The sequence below is a fragment of the Prionailurus bengalensis genome, chromosome E4 (genome assembly GCF_016509475.1).
Source record: "Prionailurus bengalensis isolate Pbe53 chromosome E4, Fcat_Pben_1.1_paternal_pri, whole genome shotgun sequence".
In the NCBI taxonomy this organism is placed as follows: domain Eukaryota; kingdom Metazoa; phylum Chordata; class Mammalia; order Carnivora; family Felidae; genus Prionailurus; species Prionailurus bengalensis.
This window is the reverse complement of record NC_057360.1, coordinates 45,782,567-45,804,046: the sequence shown is the minus strand read 5'-3', so window position 1 is coordinate 45,804,046 and position 21,480 is coordinate 45,782,567.

Genomic DNA, 21,480 nt, shown 5'->3' with positions numbered 1-21,480 from the left:
GATGTTGCAAAATGCAGGAAAAGCAAGGCCTAAGGAAAGGATTCTGGAGATTCAGAGCTCCAGGGACCCCGCCCTGGAGGCTGGGTCTGGGTAATTGCCCCAAGCAGTGAGGAATAATACCTATCCCTAAAAGAAGAACAGTTCTTGCTATGGAGATCAGACATCAGGGGAAGAAGATGAGACCCATACCTTTTTCTTGAGTTTATTCAATGAAGGCTGTCTTTATACAGGGCCCATTGATTTGAAAGCCTTTTACAAAGTTGTAGGCACTGACTTCTTATCTTTTGTTTTTGCTAATTTTGCTTACTTTTCTGTTAATGCCAAAAAATGTCAAGGAAACAGTCTCAACCAATAAGCACAGGATGATAAAATGTACTCTTCTTTCTTCCCAGCCCTCTTTCCTTCCATTTGAGAACATTATTCCATAATTTCTACAAGATTCACTTGAGTTGATAGCGAGTCCTGAGTATTCATACAATTAAATGAATACCTTTAATTCAAACCATTTAAATTCAAACCATTTCTGATTAAGTAATGCACTCTATTTTAAACATGGTATTTTTTAATTAAATTATCACAAATTCAGTTAGGATAACTTAAAGAAAAGAGAGTAAAAGGACTAAAGATGATGAAGAAGACACTAGCTGCCTCCATAGGCTATAGGTTTAACTGACAAGGCAAAAAGTTAATCAATTGCTCCCACGGGGCTCTCCAATCAGATGAGGGGCCACCAAATGTAGGTGTGCCAAATGGGTGGGGGGCCAGCAGCACAGTGGTGAGAGAATCCACTGAAGGCAGAACAAAAGAGATAGAAGTTTACTGAACACACTGCAAGTGTGCAGCAAGCTGGACGGCAAAGGACAGACTGTCAGCGACAAGGAAGTGGTGAGAGTGTTGTAGGATTTCTTCTTACCTCAATACCCAGGATTTGTTGTCTAGCAGCTTCAAAGAAGGAAGAGGTGGACACAAAATGAGCAGCAGGCAAAAGTTTATTAGAATCAGAAAAGAAGAATAGTAGGAAAGCTCTCTTTACAGAGAGGGGACATTCGAAAGTGAATGCCCTAAGACTATAGACAAGGGTCCTTTCGAAGGTTCTGGCCAGCCCTTCCCCTCCCCTTCCCCCTTGACCCTTCTCAGGTTCTACCCTTATTGGCTTGATAACTCTAGGTGCTGGGTTGTCCATTCCTGATTGGCTTATTGCCATTGTATGAGGGGTGGCCTGTGGCCATACTTAGGTCTTTTGTCAAATTCATGAGGGAAACCTGAGGGGGCGTAGGTGGGGTCTGTTACATTCTTAAGAGGAACCTTACACCTGAGGGGGTTTGCTGTGGTCAGACACTCCCAGCATTGTTCCAAAATAGGTATTTTCCTCCACCCAAGGACCTCGGGTCCTAATCTTTCCCACTCTGCCTACTGAATCCTATCTTCCCCTATCATAAGGGGCCACAGTTATAGGGCAGAGGGAGGGAGTATGGGGACATATGGAATTTTCCCTTTTTTGGTAATCTTAGAAACTGTGCCTGGTTAATTGATCAGTTAGGGCCTATGGCTGTTTCAAGGTGGGTTGCTTAATGCACCTATTTGCAGTCAGCCCCGTGGTCACTGGGACCCCTTTTGCCTTGCTCAAGTTTCCATCGCCCAAGCCTGTGGCCTAAAAGCAGCCTCTACAGCTTCCAGGAATGCAATGATGAATTTCAAACACTCTTTCCCATTCATCATATGCTATGGGAAATTATCCAGTAGTGATTCAATGTGAATATTCCACTAGGGGACATATCAGATGAGTTCTGAAACATATAAGCATTCTGAGAATATTTAGCAGAATAAAATCCCAAATTATCACTGCACATAAACACAATTCTTCATGTTGAGACAGGGAAACTGAAGGGACCCCACGAAGAAAGCTCTTTTTTCTTTGATCCTTTTCCTGCTTCTGATCTTGCTAGGATCTGTATCCCCCTGCCTAACACATGCCTTATAGAACAGATAATGTATGTCCTCCTTGTAAAGGTCAAGGAGTTAAGGATTTTTTTGGTGTCTTCCAGAACAAGAGACAACATCTAAGAAGTGACCCAACAGAGTCCTCACAAAGGTTTTCTAAGACCAGCTCATCAAGATCCCTGGTTCCAGGGCATAAGTGACTTATGGAGAACATCTAAACACTTGTGTTTGTTCCTGGATTACTGAAAAGACACAAGCACCAGACCACAATCCTCGATAAAAACCCCAGGCCCCAAGCAAACATTAAGACTCTCTCTCCTTTCCTTTCCTAGTCTCCTGGACAATTTGTATCTACACCCTCACTCTGCCTTTAATAAATTCTGCTCTCACTTCCTCTCAGCTTGCATTTGATTTCTATCCTGAATGAAGCCAGAGACCCTCTTGGCTGGTCCCACAGGACCCCATCGCGTTGCCGGACCCAGCCAGCCTGCATCAATGTCTTTAAAACATTCTCTTCGGGGCGCCTGGATGGCTCAGTCGGTTGAGCATCCGACTTCGGCTCAGGTCATGATCTTGTGGTTCGTGGATTCGAGCCCTGCGTTGGACTCTGTGCTGACCGCTCGGAACCTGGAGCCTGCTTCAGATTCTGTGCCTCCCTCTCTCTCTGCCCCAACCCACTCACTCGCTTTCTGTCTCTGTCTCTCTCAAAAATAAATAAGCATTAAAAAAAAAAAAAACATTCTCTTCAAATATGTATGTCTTTCTACGATAAAATAATTTGTTTTGCTATTTACCTCATGCTACAATATTTTGCTGTCTGTGGTAAATTATAAGTCCTCCTTTCAAATGTACAAGTCTGGAGTCACAGCAAGAGCAAGCTATACCTTACTGAGCTCTTTGAAGACATAGAAAGCTTTGAAATGAAAAAAAGATGTCTAGAGAAATGTCCTGATAAAGCAACAATGAAAAGGTCATGCCATTTCTCATGCAGCATTTGTCTTATTTAATAAGAGCTGTATACCAAAATTAGTTTCAATTACTGATAATTAGAAACATTATATTTAAAGAGGAAATCAGAATTACCTTAACACTAGATTAATCACACTGGTGTAAATTTTTTATCAAAATGACATCCCTTTGATACTAGCATTCAGATTTATTCTCAAAGCTTTTTAACTTTTCCTAAAGATCAAGGGCATAGAGTTTCCCGGTTTCTATTTTATTATAACTTGAGGCCAGTTTTTAACTATTATTACTTTAAGAATCATGGCTTATGTCTGCAGGCTGGAATAAGAACAGATCATAAGCATACCAGAACGCCAATTTAAATGAATACATGCAGAATATAAGCATAGAGCTTACCATAAAAATAGTAGGGTATTTATTGAAATATGTCAACCCATTTCTTTCAAGGATAAAATACCTAAATTTTAAGTTGTATGACAGAGAAAAACAGAATGGAAAAGCCATCACCTGTTTCCCATTGAACCTCCTTGCAAGAGTTAATTTAAATATCATAATGTGCAGCTGAAAGACAGCTAACATGGCAATGACATTCTTATTTCTGCTGAGGACTTATTTTGAGGAATATTGCCGCCAACCTAAAACAACTTCAAACAATCAATCAGAGAAAATAGCAATCTTCAAAATACAGCTAGATTAAAATCTCAGCAATGTTATTTATTGATCGCTTCACAAAGGTAGGCTACTTAATTTCTTTTAATTTGCAGTTTTTCATCTGTAAAACAGGAAAAATCATTTGCTTTTTAGGGCTATTGTGATGTATAAATAAGGCTGTTGCATGTCTGTAAATGTGATATCTTTTCATCAATCTTGTCACTAGAGAATTCTGGAAATTTCTAAGCCTTGGGTCAAGGCTTCCATGTCCTTTAATACCTACAAATATACTTTGAGTGGCCCTAACACAAACTATTGAATAATAAGAAAACTTAAACATTTTACAAGTGCGTTGAATATACTGATAGATGCTGAGATTGGAGCAAAAGAGGAGTTTCAATATGAAACCATCTGGAGAAGTGAAAAAGTTTATGTTAAAAATATTGAACATCCTCTGGCTAAATGGTAGAGGTTTTATTTTATTTTATTTTTTAATGTTTATTTATTTGAGAGAGAGAGTGTGTGAGAGGGGGAGGAACAGAGAGAGAGGGAGACACAGAATCTGAAGCAGGCTCCAGGCTCTGAGCTGTCAGCAGAGAGTCCAATGAGGGGCTCCAACTCAAGAACCATGAGATCATGACCTGAGTCGAAGTCGGATGCTTAACTGACTGAGCCACCCAGGAGCCCTGATAGAGGTTTTATTTTAAAGATTTTATTTTTAAGTAATCTCTACACCCAACGTTGGGTAGAACTCACACCCCCAAGATCAAGAGTTCCATGCTCTACCCACTGAGCCAGCCAGGTTCCCCCATGGGGTAAGTTTTATTTTAGAAGGTAACCTAAATATAAAATGACCCTATTTTCATGTTTATAGAGAGATGGGGATTCTATTAGAAGAAATTGATTTCCTAATGTTAGTTTTTATTAATTGATTTAACTAATTAATTATTTCTACTTAATGTGTATGTATATTTTCTCATCAAAAAAGATAAAGAATAAGAGCTTAAAATATTTATTATATAGTTAAACTTGTGTGATACATAAATATATTATTATATACTATTATTTTTTAATAAAATTAGAGATTCTTTACACTATTATGAGCTTCAGATATTTCTTTACCTGTCTTCATCAATTGGCTTTCAATTGTTTTACAGATTTGATAGACATACATACACACACATCTATATCTAAATTTCTTTATCTCTCATTTTATCACCTATGTAATCATTAATTTATAAAATAAAAAACAAAGTTCTTAGTCATCTTAAAAAAATGAAAACTCTTCAGTATAAAATTTAACCTTGAAAGGTATTTTTTCTCTAGTGAACAAATGGCTTACAATACTCAAATATTATGCTGTTCTTATCCATTAGTCTCAAAAACATCTCAACCAAGGACAGACTTCAAGGGAGTTCTAACCTTTCAGTAATGCATGGCTCAGGTTATGAGTTCAATGGCATCATAAATACACCAGATTACAATAAAAAGCATGTAAAAAAACCTTATGACATTCATGTGGCTGTCTCATGAATTTATAATGTGTCAGAATATATGCTAAGTGAATTATTAAAATAAAGTACTTTTCAATGTATTGAGAGCACTTACTCGAACAGAAGAAAAAAAAAGTGTCCTTGCTAGAGAACTGTATGAGAATACATAAACTTAGTAGTATATGTATCCCATAAAATGATGCATGATGAGATTTAACCAACACTCAAAAAAAGAATGAAATAATGCACACAAGATTAACATTGATTATAAAATATTACAAAATATTTTATAAATGTATAAAAGTACATTGCAGAATTAAATGTAAAATATATTAACTTTATGTTATCTAAAATATAGCCAGTTCTTTAGTCAATATTTTACTTCTCACTGAGGCTTTTATATCTTCCAGATAGTTTACTAGTTTCCAAGAAAGAGAGGGAAAAAATAGTGGATCTTCTATTCAAGATGTAAGAGTGTCATGATAGCACAGAGATGTGGAAAAAAAAAAAGTAGTGTGATGAAAAGTGAAAAGGCTGATATATGCACAGGACATTACCTATTTACAGTGATTGCTATAATCACTGATAGAGAAAGGTGTACTTAAATATGTGAGGAAGAGTCAGGGGGCTTTTTCATAGGCTGAGTTCTTCACACTGGATGGCCAAGCTGACAAAACAGAAAAAAAAGTGTTTGCAAAGGTATTGGGTAACTGAAGTAGTTCAGTGTTACCGGATCAAAAAGTGTGTGTGTGTGTGTGTGTGTGTGTGTGTTTACATGGGCACATGTGTATAAGATGTGGAAGGAAGAAAAATAAGAGCTCTGACTGAATTGGTAGGCAATAAGGATAACAAAGAGTTTTTATGTGTGAATGACTTTAGAAACCATCTTATGGAAATCTAGGGGGCTACTGTACGTTTGAGACCACAGATCAACACGTTCAGAATTGTATTACAAATAGATACCTTCAGAAGCAGTGACAATGTTGGACTGTAGGATAACAAGGTTTGAATAAGGAGAGAGAAAACATGTGGAGACTATTGAGGCAGACAGAAGACATGTGCTTAAATAATATTGACAATCGTTTAGATAAAGAGAAGAGTACTGACCTGAAATAAGGCACAAGTAATAAGGATTGGTGATTGGGTCTGGGGAATCAAAGAGAAAAGATATCTTCAGTAAATCAGTTTCCTGACTAAGGTGAATGAAAAGATAGTGAGTCCATTCACTAAGTTTGAGAACATAGGAAAGATAATTTATTTGGAAAACAGCTGCATTTGTGATGCAGATAGGGACATCACTAAAAATGTCCAGGAGCAACTATTATGTTATATATTATATATGTGTATATATATATATATATATATACATATATATATGTGTATATATATATATATAATGCATTAGTATACATGTCCAGGAGTTGAAGAGAATTCTGAAACAGAAAGATGGATTGCTGATATAAAGTCTAGATTTACAATATAGATGAGAATTAAATGCTTTACATGGATGAGGGGCGTCTGGATGGCTCAGTCAGTTAAGCATCTGACTTCAGCTCAGGTGATGATCTCACAGTTTTGGTGAGTTTGAGCCCTGCATTGGTCTCTGTGCTGACAGCTTGGACCTTGGAGCCTGCTTCGGATTCTGTGTCTCCCTCTCTCTCTGCCTCTCCCTTGCCCATGCTCTGTCTCTCTCTCAAAAATAAATAAACATTAAAAAAAATTTTAAATGCTCTACATGGATGAAATTTTCTAGAGGAAGTGTATAGAAAATAGAAGATGGTCCACCAGGGAAAACCAAAATTTAGGAGTTAAGAGAAGAAAGATCAAGCCACAAGACATCCTGAGAATAACTAGCCATTAAAGTTGGAAATGATCTAGGAAATCAGGGATTTATTGAAAAAATTATATAAGGAGGAGAGATTTAAATTTTTTTAATGTTTATTTATTTTTGAGAGAGAGACAGAGAGAGAGAGAGAGAGAGAGAGAGAGAGACAAAGGGGGAGGGACAGAGAGAGAGGGAGACACAGAATCTGAAGCAGGCTCCAGGCTCCGAGCTGTCAGCACAGAGTCCAACCCAGGCTTAAACTCACGAGCCTTGATGTCATCATGACCTCAGCTGACATCAGATGCTTAACTGACTGAGCCACCCAGGTGCCCTTCCTTTTTAATTTTTTTTTTAATATTTAGGAAAGAGAAATCTAAAAGATGCATCAGTCAATACAACTGAGCAGAGAGAATGATTTAACAGGGTCAGGCATAAATGGAAAGTGAGCCTTCTCCTCTTTATTTAACATTTTTGGTAAACAGACTATAGAATACAAAGTAAATTTAACTTAAATCTACAAGACAGAAAACATAAACTAAAAGTTTTAGTCATAGAATTTGTAATTTTATAAATTCTGAAAATTCTATATACTGACAGATCATATTAAACTGGAAATACAGTCTTGATTCAGTGCTTGGTGGAGTCGAGAAACATTGGGTATCTACAGTGTGCACAAAAGAGAGAGAGCAGTAAAAATCTTTTTTTATCCTAGAAATACAGAGGATGATAGGTATTTAAAAAATCATCTTTTGGGGCACCTGAGTGGCTTATTCGGTTAAGTGTCCAACTTTGGCTCATATGCGGTTCATGGGTTTGAGCCCTGTGTAGGGCTCTGTGCTGACAGCTTGGAGCCTGGAGTCTGCTTCAGATTCTGTGTCCCGTCTCTCTGATCCTCCTCCACTCGTGTTCTGTCTCTCTTTGTCTCTCAAAAATGAAAAAAAATGAAAAAAAAAACCATCTTTTGATTTCCCGGATAATATCTCTTATTGCAAATAAAGATATTTTTGCTAATTCTCTGCTTGTTTCTCCCCTCCCTTTTAATTTGTGGCACCATTTCTACAGTCTCAATTCTACCACACAAATTATTTTTATTAACATAATTCTGTAATGAGAATTTGTGCATTATAAATAATTCAAAAACTATAGAATGAATGAATAGCTTTGAGTATTTTTATAGAAGCTTAATAATACCCTTTTATGACATCTAGATACATTTGGGAAATTATCTCATAACGTTAAAATCCACTGTCTTCCCACTGTGGGTACACAGTATAGATCTGAAATACATATATGAGAGTTCTGGAATACCAGCAAAACGTCTCATAAGGAGATCCTTGGTGGGATTGCCCCTACTGGACAGTTGGCTGCTGAGAATGTTGTTGCTGAATAAAGGACAATCCCCACCTTTCTAGAAATTCTGTTGCTGGCAGGTACAGGCCATGGGATTGACATTATGAAATGCCCCAAACTCAAAGACTAGTTTCAGCTGCAGAGAAGTCTGATTCAGCATAGCTCCTAAGTTATCAAACCATGATGCTCACAGCAATTTTCTAAGATCACTTCTCTGGTGTAAAGTCCTTGACATTTAATTATCATCTCATTTGCTGCCTATTTTTCAATCTCTGTAAAATTTCAATCCCGTAGATTCCTGTCTACACCTCCCTTATTTTGACTATTTGTTGACTTTACAAAAATCTTTTGTAGGCCAAAAGAAAATAGCTCAACTGAAGTTTAAATTTATAAAAGACATGTGGCAAAATTATTAACAACATTTAAAGAAAATCTGATGTTACCCCCTTTCCTCTTGGACTAGAATGGGTCTGGTAAAGGTTTTCTAAAAGTGAAAAGACTAAGATTTTATTCCTAAAGGTGATGGGTATTAAGCAGATGACTTTATTTCTGTATAAAGCTTCCTATCTGCACACAATAAGGGGCATTATCTTATGATTATATTTTTCCCAAGGCATTCTTATTTACTACCTATTATATACCATAAGCTCTTGTAGGCCATCCAGATACAAAACAAAAAGCATTGAAGAAACTTGCTTTTTCCTAAAGGACAGACAAATAATGACTGAGGACAAAAATAATATCAAATATGAATAAATATGATAGTCATAAGTACACTAATTACTGCTCATTCCCCAAGGAAGAAGAGGAAGACATTGATGTAAATGAAGTAGCCAGGAAAGAACTCAGTGGAGATCTGAACTATGAATGCAGTATAAAAATACAAAGCCAGTTAAAAATAATAGAAATAGAAAAAACTGAGGCAGGCCAGATATTTGTGTTTGCAGAACAACAGCTAAAAATGTGTAGGAGCTAGGTGACAAGGAGCAGAAGCCAGACAAGTGTAAGGGACAACAAGATCATGTATTGCTCTGAAGTTTAGGGCAAGAATTTTGGATTTGATCCTCCTAAAATGAGAAGGCCTTCAAGGGGTTTCTTCATGAAAGACTGGGATTTTACTGATCTTTATATTTCAATCAATTTTACTGAGGTGTATTTTATACACAACAAAATTCATATATTTTAAATTTAATAATCAATAGGTTTTGACAAATGTAACCATCACCATAATCATGTTTTCTGTCATGATTTAACATTTTAAGATCACTGGCTCATGAGGGAGAGTGGATATATAAAAACAAAAGTGCAAGACATTAGACTGTTTTGAGAAATATTATAGTAATTTACTGCAAATAGTCATGATGGGATGAGATGTAACAGTGAGAACTGTAGATGTTCTCAAGATTTATTTTGTAGATAAAACTGGCAACTTCTACAAATTGATTAGATTTGAGTAAGTGAGGAAAAGGGAAAATCAAACAATGGCTCTGTGGCATCAGTACAGATTGACTAATCAATATCCACTGAAACTCCTTTCTACAGTCTTCCTATTGGATAGGAAGCTGAAGTACATTTCCCAGTGTTCCTCCATCTGACCTATGTTCTGCCAGTCAGGATCACTGAACATACTACAGGAGAATCATACTGCAGTCTGACCAACATGAGGTGGCGACCATGACAAGGAAGACCAGGTCTGTAATGGAGAAATCATTTTCCTTGGGGGAGCTGTAATTGAGGTCTTCTTCTCTAGACCTTTCGCATCATAGGGCTTTCTGTTAGAAAAAAACCTGGGCTGCAAGTGTTCATCAGTAGAGGAATAAATAAAGAGGGTGTGGTACACACACACACACACACACACACACACACACACACTGGAATAGTACTCAGCCATACAAAAGAATGAAATCTTGCCATTTTGACAATATGGATGGATCTTAAAGGTATCATGCTAGGTGAAATAAGACAAACAGAGCAAGATAAATACCATATGACTTCACGTATATGTGAAATCAACAAAACAAAACAAAATAAAACAACAACAAACACCAAATATGTTTTTAACTATAGAGGAAAAACTGGTGGTTACCAGAAAGGTGGGTGGAAAGATGGTAAGATAGGTAAAGGTAATTAAGAGGTACAAACTTCCAGTAAACCAAATAAGTCACAGAGATGAAAAGTACAGCATAGGGAATATAGTCAATGATACTGTCATAATAGTCAATGGTGACAGATGGTGACTACACTTACATGGTGAGCACTGACTAATATATAGGATTTTTGAACGACTATGTTGTACACCTGAAACTAATGTAACGTATGTCAACTGTACTTCAATAATAAATTTAAAAAATAAAAATAAAATATTTGAAAAAAAAAAAGACGGGTCATTTTCTAGGCTGTGTGGTTCCAAACTGTATAGTATCCATGCTTGAGTCCCTGATTTTTCCAGAAATCTTGAAGCTCCCTAACGTTCTCCATAAATCTCATTCTGCTTAAGCTAGATAGAGTGAATTCTGTTATGGGAGATGGAGTGGAAACGAAGACATTAAATAATATAGAAATAATACAGATTGTATGCAAGATTGGGTGATAGAATAAATTTTTTGCCAAATGCTTGATCTTACCCTGTGTCCACATTTTTTTTTACCATGAAACTTTCCAGTTTCTTCCAAAAACAATGGAATGTATTCTTCTATCTTTCAGATTTGGCTTGACCATGTGTCTTGTTTTGGCTCATTGGGTACTGGTAGACATGAAAAAGCAGGGGGCGCCTGGGTGACGCAGTCGGTTAAGCGTCCGACGTCAGCCAGGTCACGATCTCGCGGTCCGTGAGTTCGAGCTCCGCGTCAGGCTCTGGGCTGATGGCTCAGAGCCTGGAGCCTGTTTCTGATTCTGTGTCTCCCTCTCTCTCTGCCCCTCCCCCATTCATGCTCTGTCTCTCTCTGTCCCAAAAATAAATAAACGTTGAAAAAACAACAAAAAAAAAATTAAAAAAAAAAAATGAAAAAGCAGGACCTTAATACATTTTGATGCAAATAAGGCTTGGTCTCTTGCACTTCTAATATATCATAAAAAGTGGCTTCTAGAGGCTAGACTTCAAATTCTGGAGTAAGTCCCTTGAGCTGATCAATCCATCATTCTGCATAAGAAGCATGGTTACTTCACATGCCATAGCTTGAAGTGTTCTTCACTGGCGATTTAATCCACAGATCCATGAAACTGAGTGTTTGTTTGTGTGTTTGTTTGTTTTTAAGTAATCTTCACACCCAACGTGGAGTCCCATGCAGGGCTTGTACTCATAACCCTCAGATCAAGACCTGAGCTGAGATCAAGAGTCAGATGCTTAATCCACGGAACGCCCAGTGGCCCCCAAATAACTATTGTTTTAAGCCAGTGAATTTGGGTACTATTAATGGTGATAGATAGATAGCTCATATTATATTTAGTTGCAAACTACATATATAATCAGCCATTGAATATAATTATTCAGGTATTTTTATTAACTTGCTTACTCAGTTAACAAATATTTTTCAAATGTCAAGTACTAAAATGAGCAGTGAAATAGTGACCCAGAGAGCTAACGTGCCTGCTGTCGTGAGGCAGCAGTGAGTGAGATAAATTATTAAATAAATAATAAAAAAGTTCTTAAATTAACTACTCTTCAAGAAGAAAAGTCATGGGGTCTTACCAGAGGGTACTATCTTATAGAAAGTTTTTATGGAAGGCTTTTTTTTGACAAGTGATATTTATGCTAAGAATCTATAGCTGACCTCTCTTGTTATTGAGGAGAAAGGGGTATCAAGCTACTTTCCCACCCCAGAATGAATGGAGTGCCCTGGGATAGTTTATCTGACATCCATTTCTCACTTTCCTTCCTACATGAATTGCCCATACACAGTTTCAGATTCTGTTTAGACTAAAACAACCAGCTCAGGGAATCCCAGGTGACTATTATTAGTTCAAGGATGGGCATTTGACCTAAGTGAATCATTCACACTGATGGAAGGGTCTATTATTTGAGCTTTGAGGAAGGCTTCTTCCCCCTCCCCTTACCTAAAATACTCATTTGCAAGAATAAAAGAAAGAGAAGGAATTTGTAATCTGAGAAGATTAGAGAATATTTCTAAATGGTTAAGTCAGATATTCAAATTATACCTAATGTTGGACTTTCTATACTAGGTATACATTAATACTTTATATTGGTATGTGGGGGTGGAGAGACACCATGAATCTGATATTAAACTCACTCTGTATGGTATGAATTATGACTGTGAGACTGGCACCTGTATAGTCACCTTCACAATTATGTTTGCATCTGTTGTCACACTCCTATATCATCACTTGCTAGAATTTGTTTAGTTATACCATTTGAAGCTCAATGATTCAAAGCTAATTTGTTTTTTCTGTGTGAATTTTTATTCTTCACTGTCACACATATTTCCTTTGCTTTTATTTGTATCAGAGACTCTAACTGTGCTATTTTTGGCATTTGTATATTACTAGTAATTTATCATCTTATAAGTGGAGGAGTGCATTATGCAAAAGACAGAGGAAAAACCAGTAACTTATTTCTTGAACTCAGTTTGCTTGATATTATACTCTACAAGGGTGGAAACAAGGATAGAATTATTATTTATCATTTAAATAGATTGTAAATATATTGTCCTAAGAAAATCTCAGCACATAATCAAAATTCACAGTATTCTTCTCTTTATGTGTCAGTTGTAAGGATATAGCTTGAGATTTAATATCTCACTGGGCAAGAAAAATAACCATATCTCATACAGAGTTCTTCAATTTGAAGACCTTAAATCATTTAATGAGTATATATACATATATGTATATATATATATATAATATATATATATATAATATGCTTTGTTTAAATACATTGATACAATATAGTTTTAGAACAAATGATCAGAATTTTTATAAAACGGTTTAGAAAATGGTGCTTACTCTGGGATATTATTATAGTATTTATAACAGTAAACATTAGAAACAACTAAATATCAAATTTAATTTCGTACCAGATAGTTACTGAAGATTATTTATCTCAGTTAGTATTTGAACATCTTGGTTACAACAGCAAACAAAAAAAGTCTCATTTCTCCAGAGTTGAGTTTATAGGAAGAAAGAAATAAACAATATAAAAGAATATGTCATAGAATATCCAGTAATGGGTTAAGTGCTCCAAAGTAAAATGAGACAGGATAATGAGTATTTTTAATATCATTTAATAAATTTCAGCTTTTTTCTATGAAAGGAACACAATCATAATAACTCTATATTTACAACTTCCAAATTTAGCAAGGAATGTATCCCCAAATTTGGTAAGAAGAATGTTATCTGGTAAGTGTTGACTGCTCCTTCATCTTCTAATGCATATGGTGCACCAGTATCAATTTCAGAAATTTCAGAAGAACAGAGAAGGTTAGCTGCAGTGAGGAATATAAAGAAGCTACAAGAATTAAATGACCTTCACAATGTTTAATTCTCAGTCTATATTTGAAGAAGGACACCAGGAATCAGTGACAGGTTTTAAATGAACATAATCAGGTGATCTAATTCTTCAACTCAAAATTATTTTAATCTAAGGCTTTTATATCACTAAAAACAAAAATTCTGAGTGGTATATTATTTGAATGCATAATGCTTTCTCTCACCTAGTATAAGACTACAGACCACACTGTAACCAGACATCTAAATGCTTCATTGGTTAAATAGATTAAGTAAACAATTTGTTTTAGGAAGTACGTATGTATTATATACATTGCTTACCTGCTAGTTTATAATACCACCTTATATTTCTGTTATATTTTGAAATAAAAGAGGTATGTATGGTAATGATACTTATTTTTTAAATCAATATTTAAATTCACTCACATGTTTATAATAATAATTTAAAAAGTTGAAAACGAAAAAATACTACAAATTAGATTATTTAATATATCTAAGTAAGACAGGAATGGGGAAAATATGTCAATGGGAATATCTCAGAAGCATATTATTATTCATTTAAATTGGAAGTAAAGTACTATGGCTGTGTTAAATGTTACTCTTCTCAAGATGAACAGTAAAGTTTTATCTCCATTAATGCTTCTTTCATTCTTCTATTGTACGTACTGTTTTATTTTCTACATTTTCACTAATAAGAGATTCAACATTCTATAATTAGTGCTTTTATCAAAGTCAAAAAAGGATCCTTATTTTCTCTTTCTATCCAGAGAAATTTTACTTTCCTGCTAGACCTTTTCTGTTAATCTTAGTGTTAGTGACACCTTCCTTCCCTTGAATATTTTCTATCAAAACCCAGAATTTATCATGCTTAGTCATTATCCATTTTCATAATCTAGCCCTCCATGTTGTTCAAAATTGCTATAAAAATTGACCTTCTCTGGTACCCTTCATGGAGTTGCAACACATTATTTGCTCTTATTTTATTTTGTTTACTTTTTGTTACATAGGAAAAGATAGACATTCATTTGTGCTTTTATGTTTGTGATTTCATTTTGTTTTACATTTGGAGGCCAAAAGAAAGTACTTGAGGTCATGTATTTTTCCTGAACACTACTGAATAATGAATATGATTGATTATATTCTACAAAAAATTCCTGAGTATAATTGTTAGAAGTAAGGCCTGTAGAATCAGACTGGCATTCTGTTTTGAATTTTTAACTCATCTGAATTTAAAATGCTATGGGCACCTGGCTGGCTCAGTCCATAGGGCATGTGACTCTTGATCTCAGGGTTGTGAGTTTGAGTCCCACATTGGGTGTAGAGATTACTTAAAAATAAAATCTTTACACAAATGAGTTACTTTAAAATGCTATCCTTACTTATGCATTTATGAAATAAGGATAATTGTAATACATTCTTCATAGGATTTTTGAGAGAATTAAATAATCATTTATGCAGATCCATATAAGGACATGCTCTATATGGCAATTGTGAACTTTTGCCTTTACTTCCTCCTCTTCCTCCACATTTCTCCTGCCTTCACATCTCCTCTTCTTCTCTCCTTTCTCTTCCACCACGATCTTGTCCTCATTTTGGCTATCCTCCTCCTCATTATTATTGTCAATATCACCACTGATATAATGGATACCTCAGGATAGTTAGGGATCTCATTGATTCAGCAATATGTATAAGTAACTATCAAAAGCAAAGTGTTCTACTTGATCCTAAATTTAACAAAAAAAAAAAAGAAAGAAAGAAAGAAAAGAAAAGACACAAGATATAAAATTATCAGTGTTTAAGAAGAAGCCTAAAACATATTCCTTCATTACTTATCTGTTTAGAGACATAGAAGTAATCATTTTACCTGAAATTAATACTAGAGTTTCCCCTTTGGGGAGGGGTGCTTTCATAAGTGGCTATACTGACTTTGCTCCCAGATTCCTGAAAGGAATGGATGGCCAGATTCTTGTTGTTCAGTTCTTCCAGGATGTCTTTCCTTCTTTTTGATCTTTTACAAGTTCTGGTCCTGATCTTTGTTTCTCCAAAGAATCAACTCTGACTGTTTAGCTAAATTAAAATCCTCCTTGCCACTAAACCCCTTTCACTTTAAACAAAAGTCACACCAATCATTCATGTCTTTGTTATGAACTACCTTCTATTTTTACTGATTTGCCCTATAATTCTATAAAATCTAGGACCATATCCCCACTAGCCTGGAGAACTAGGGGTTGTATATTTCCAAAATATCAAATTGTCTTCTGTGCTTTGTAATTGTTGCTCAATTACTATTTATTATGTCATTCAAGTCACAATGACATGAGCTCATAATAAAAATTATACAAATGCACATAAAACATCCTTCTTGCAATCTTTAATGATAGGCTTGATTTTCTAACCAAGTCAGTTTTGTCTTTCATAGACTTTCAGAGGCTATTTATGTTAACTATAATGGTTAGAAATGGATTCTCTACATACAGAGTTTTGTGACTTGTTTCGGCCTTATTTCATAGTTATTTTCTGAATGCTTTTATTTATTATTTACAGATATACCTATATAATATCAAATACAAAACAAAACAAAAAATCTCTCTCAAAAACACCTTGATTAAAAGTTTCTCATGCAAAGTTTAACATATACATAATTCTCTTTAGCATATATATTTTGCATATATGTCATATATTTTCAGTAGAAATGTGCCTACAATGTATAGTCATGCATGTTAAATGGTATTTGATGTGTGAAGCTATCTATATTAAAGTGACAGAGTTAATTTTTAACTCAGAGACAAAGACATTATTATAAGAGACAGGCAGAGATGTGTGATATTAGTGTCATTACATAGCAAATAGAGTAAGAAACATCACTGACTAGATAATATTATGTGAATATTCAATATTGGCAATAACATGCTCAACCTTAATGTTTTGTTGAACACCTGTGTTCTCCCTTTTTTGCTTTTTCTCAAATATTCTCAGAAATACTATTTCCTTATAAAATGTTCTCCTTTTTGCACTTCATATCTACATAAACAAATTAGAGCGAGCAAAATGTACTATAAAGAAAAAAATCACCAGGCATACTTTTGAGCCCCCAAGCTGCATGTGGAGATAAAACTAAAGAGTCTTATAGCCACATAATTAAAGTATCTATTCAGAAAACACAGAGCTGTTCTAGAAGCACACACTTACTTTAAAGGACTTTGGAGAGGTGTTCTTTTTAAAAGTTTTCCTATAAAATTTAGGGTAACTTCAGAAATTTTCTTTAGAGACTAGAAGAGAGTATCAAAAAATACATGGAGGAAAGTTTTAGTGAAAGATAATTGTAGCAAGATATTTTTCTATGGTTCTTCTTGTTTGTATTATTTTTATTTGTTTCTTCTCACTTACGCATTAACTTTTGTTTTCCGGAAGAGTGAAGAGAAGATATTAAACTGAATATAGACTTGGCAAGGGCAGCTATTACGACCACTGATTTTTAAAACATGCATGAAACTGGTATCATTGTTGCAAAGTTTTGGCAAACAACTCATAGAGAATCAATTCTACACATATTACAGCCTAGCTATATTTTATATAAATTCAATAATATTAACCTTCAAAATTGTACATAATGAAGATAGGAATATAATATGGTAAAAGATAGAAATAGTGATTTTGCTTTTATTTTTATAGATACAGGAATAATAAGGAAAGAAGTACCAAAGTGACATGGATTGGGAAGGCTATTTAGAAACTGAAATACAAATTGAGATAATGAATGTACACATGATTTGCTCAGAGGTAACTGAACTTGAGCAAGTTGGCTAAAGCCTATAAATACCAAGGCCAGAGATTAATTAGGCTTTTCCTTGTACATCCTGGGATAAGGTATGTTTTTCCAGGAAAAGAGGCAGTGGTGTATCGCTCATGGGCAATTTTCAATGGCCTGATAGCATAGAAATATCCCTTAACTGCTTTATAGAGGTCATCCAATCTGCCAAGGACTAATTAAAACTAGATATGTGTAAGTTATTAAAGTTATGACCCAATAGTCTTTTCCCACTAAGTAGTCTGCTGAATCCTTATTGCTCAGGGGGCCTTGACGTCTGCATTACCATTTTCTTCTTCAATTACTACTGATGTAGCTTCAGTAGAGTGAGGATGAATGTCATTCTGCCTTTGAAGCTTTGAAAGTTAATTTGTTTTTAAACTTCAGATTTAAACTCCATGAACCAGAAGTGTCAGAAATAAATATACATTTATATATTCTTGTGAGATGATCCAGCTCATCAATACTGTGCATAAACACATATGATGAATCCTCAAAAATGACTGACTTCTCAATTTGCTTCTACATAGTGTCAAACAGAAAAAAGAAAAGAACTTGAAATTTTTAGTAATCTAGGGAATGCCAAAACTCAGTTACTTTGACATTATAAACAGAATAACCAAATAAATAAGAAATGTGTCTTTTCTTAAAAAGTATGTTGTCGAATATAAGATAAATGTGTTGGCTTATTTTTAAATTTATATCCATAGAACACTGCATTTTGTCTATATTAAATTGTTTATTTAAGTGATCTCTTTTATGTAACTATGTGAAAAGTCTGATCAACGTAGAGGATAAGGAAGGGGCATCTTCCCCACTCATGATGGATGTGGCTAAACTTGCATTGAGAAACAAGAAACGTTTTTACAAACACAAACTACTAGGAGTTGGGAACTCACAATGACATTTGTTTATCATCATACTAGAAGATCTAATCATAAATAAAATTTTCTAAGAAATATTTTCTATATTAACAATCTGATGCAAAATTATAGTGACCAATAAGACATCTTTTTCTCGTTTAAACCTTTCCAGTAACAAAAATCAGCACACATTTTACAAACATTAACATATACATTATATATGTGTATATATATATATGTATGTATATATATAATCTCTTTCAATTCCTGTTAATATATGGTACTTGCTATGAAAAATAGGAAAATTGTTCCCACTTTAAATAATTATCCTGTTACACATGAAAAAACTACTAATATTCCATAAACCATAATATTTTACCACTATATAGACTTAAAAATATACAATAGTTTTATATATGTTATTAATGTCTGTCTGGATGGGGTTTTGATGTGACTTTTATGTATCTTTCCATGTATTATCTTTGAACAATGTTTTCTATATTATGAATGAATTTTTATATTCATTCGTTATCCAAATACACTTTGAATGCCTATTAAATCTCAGGTACTGCTCTAGGTTCAATGGATACAACAATAAAAACAAGAAAGTACTTATGCCTCATAGACTGTCTAGTATGTGGGAGGGAGGCAGACAATATATCAATACCTAGAATGTCACATGGTGGTAACTGTCTTAAACACAAATAAAGCAAGGCAAATTAGATTAAAAATACGTGAATCGAGAATGATATTTTCTATAATGTGCTCAAGAAAAGTCTCTCTTATTAGGGGACAGAACCATATAGTAATTTGAGCAGAGAAAAATTCAACCTTAAGAATTATTAACTATAAAAGGAGACTAAAGTAACGAGGACTTAGCAGCTAGGAAGTGAAGGAAACTAAAGAACATAGGGATTGTACATTTTGGGAGCAGCCACCTGACCTCTAGGACTGAGATGAGGCACAAAAGGAAGAGGCTTCTCCCTCTTCACCTAAGGATTGAGATCCAGTCCCTGTTGGACAGGCCATGACTGTGGTGCATTGGATGGCAAATAGGTCACTCTGGTGCCACACCAGTGGAATTTCCTGCAAATCTGTCCTCTGGGGTGCTGGGAAAAGCTGTTCACTGAGATGTGTCTCACCAAAGACATTGTACTACAAAATCACCTTAGAGGAGTTCAGGGGAAGTTGCTGGTGGCTGAGTGTCGCTGGCCACCACGCTGGTGCAGTCAACATGCTGCAAGCGCTATGAAAGCCATCTGCTTTCTCATATAGCACAACAGATCCAGGAAGCATACAAGCATCAGGAGGAAGATGGCAGAACACACCAGAGCTAGGAAGCAAAACTCCTTTCCACTTCTCTTCAATGCTCTCTATTGACAACGCTTAACAGACAGCTGGCGAGACAAGGGAAAATATTTAATGGGCAAGTTCCATTGAAATAATGAAATGATGATATGGAGCCCAGAGGCAATAAATGCTGATTTGGAACCCAAAGGCAATAAATGATTATTCATACTTATAAGAAAGTGAGGGAAGGCAGAGAGCCTAAAGGAAATAAGGAAGCAGGTCATGCAAGTGGTAGGCGAAGAACATTTCAGAGAAAGGAAACAAGTGCAAAAGGCCTGGCTCAACAGCATACTCCACATATCGCCAGGTAACAAGGATGCTGATTTGTCTGGAGCAGGCAGAGGGAGGAGGTAGGTCATAAAACATGTCAGTGAAATAGCAAGGGCATAAATATGGCCAAATATGGACTATATTTTACTCTCACTGAAATGGAAAGCAATGAAATAGCTTTGAAACGAGAATTGATAAGCTCTTTTTTTTTTTCTTCCTGCCAAGGATAACCTGGTTGCTTTGTTGAACAGAGAATAAAAGTCAAAAATAAAAGAATGGACAGACATTATAAGTCTATTATAGTAATCCAGGGAGAGTTACCGGTTAACTTGTCTAAGATGTTAATGGCAGAAATGGTGAACAGTGGTCAACGTCACACACACACACACACACACACACACATACACACACCCCACACAAACATACACACAGGCTTAAAGAGATAGAGATATTGTATTGTATAAAAGAAAATAAATGTTAAAGAGGACTAAGTTTTGGCCTGAATAACTAAAGTAACAGAGCTGTCATTTCTGAGTTAGAAAAGACTTCATGAAAACCATGCTTTATATGAAAACGAGGAGTTCTCTTGCCTATACTGATCTGGAGCTCACAGAAGTATGGACAATAGGTAGATATTTGATATCCATAGGCATGAGAAAGTATTTAAAATCATCCAAATGAATAGTAGCATGTGTGGTAATTAACATAGTCAGAGGAATCAGAACGGAGTTCTAACATCAGAGAAGTGAGGAGAAATCAATAAAAACAACAGAAAAAACAGGCAGTAAAGTAGGGGAAAATCAAAACAAAGTGGAAACTAATGAAGAAAATATATTTTAAGAAGGAAGGAATTATCAACTTGATAAATGGTCTTTATAGGCCCAGTAAAATACATCCTAATAATTGACCATTGGATTTAATAATATTATGATTACGGGTGATCTTTAAAAGATTATTTTGATAAACATGAGGTGGGGAAAGGTTGGTTTTGAGGTGAATAATAGGGGTAAGAATACACTGATGATAGTAATTTAGCAACTGTTTAATGGTAAAGAGGGTAAATAGCTCTGGATTGCACTGATGTACCACTGAGAGATAAAGTAGGTAAATAAGAAAGGATAGATTCAAAGTGGAGATAGAGGAAATAAAGTTAAAGAAGACTGAATCAATGAACTGAAGGTCCCAGTGTACACAAATGTTTGAAATAATAGGAAGAGAGGGATGATCTGGAAAGATAAATTATACTGGTTGAAAGGAGAGAGATTAGAAATTGATACTATGGACAAACTGACATTAGCAGTTGTAGATAATCAAGGCAGAAGATATAATCATTATACCAGGGTACATCAAGAACTGAGAAGTTCATATATTTCATAGACTCATCAATGGTGTTATTGAAACAAACACAAATTATGAAAAAATAAGTTTTTAGATATGTAATCTAAAATTTTCAAGTAATGTTGTTGACTACATGCTTTTATAATTAATATCATGAATCATAGA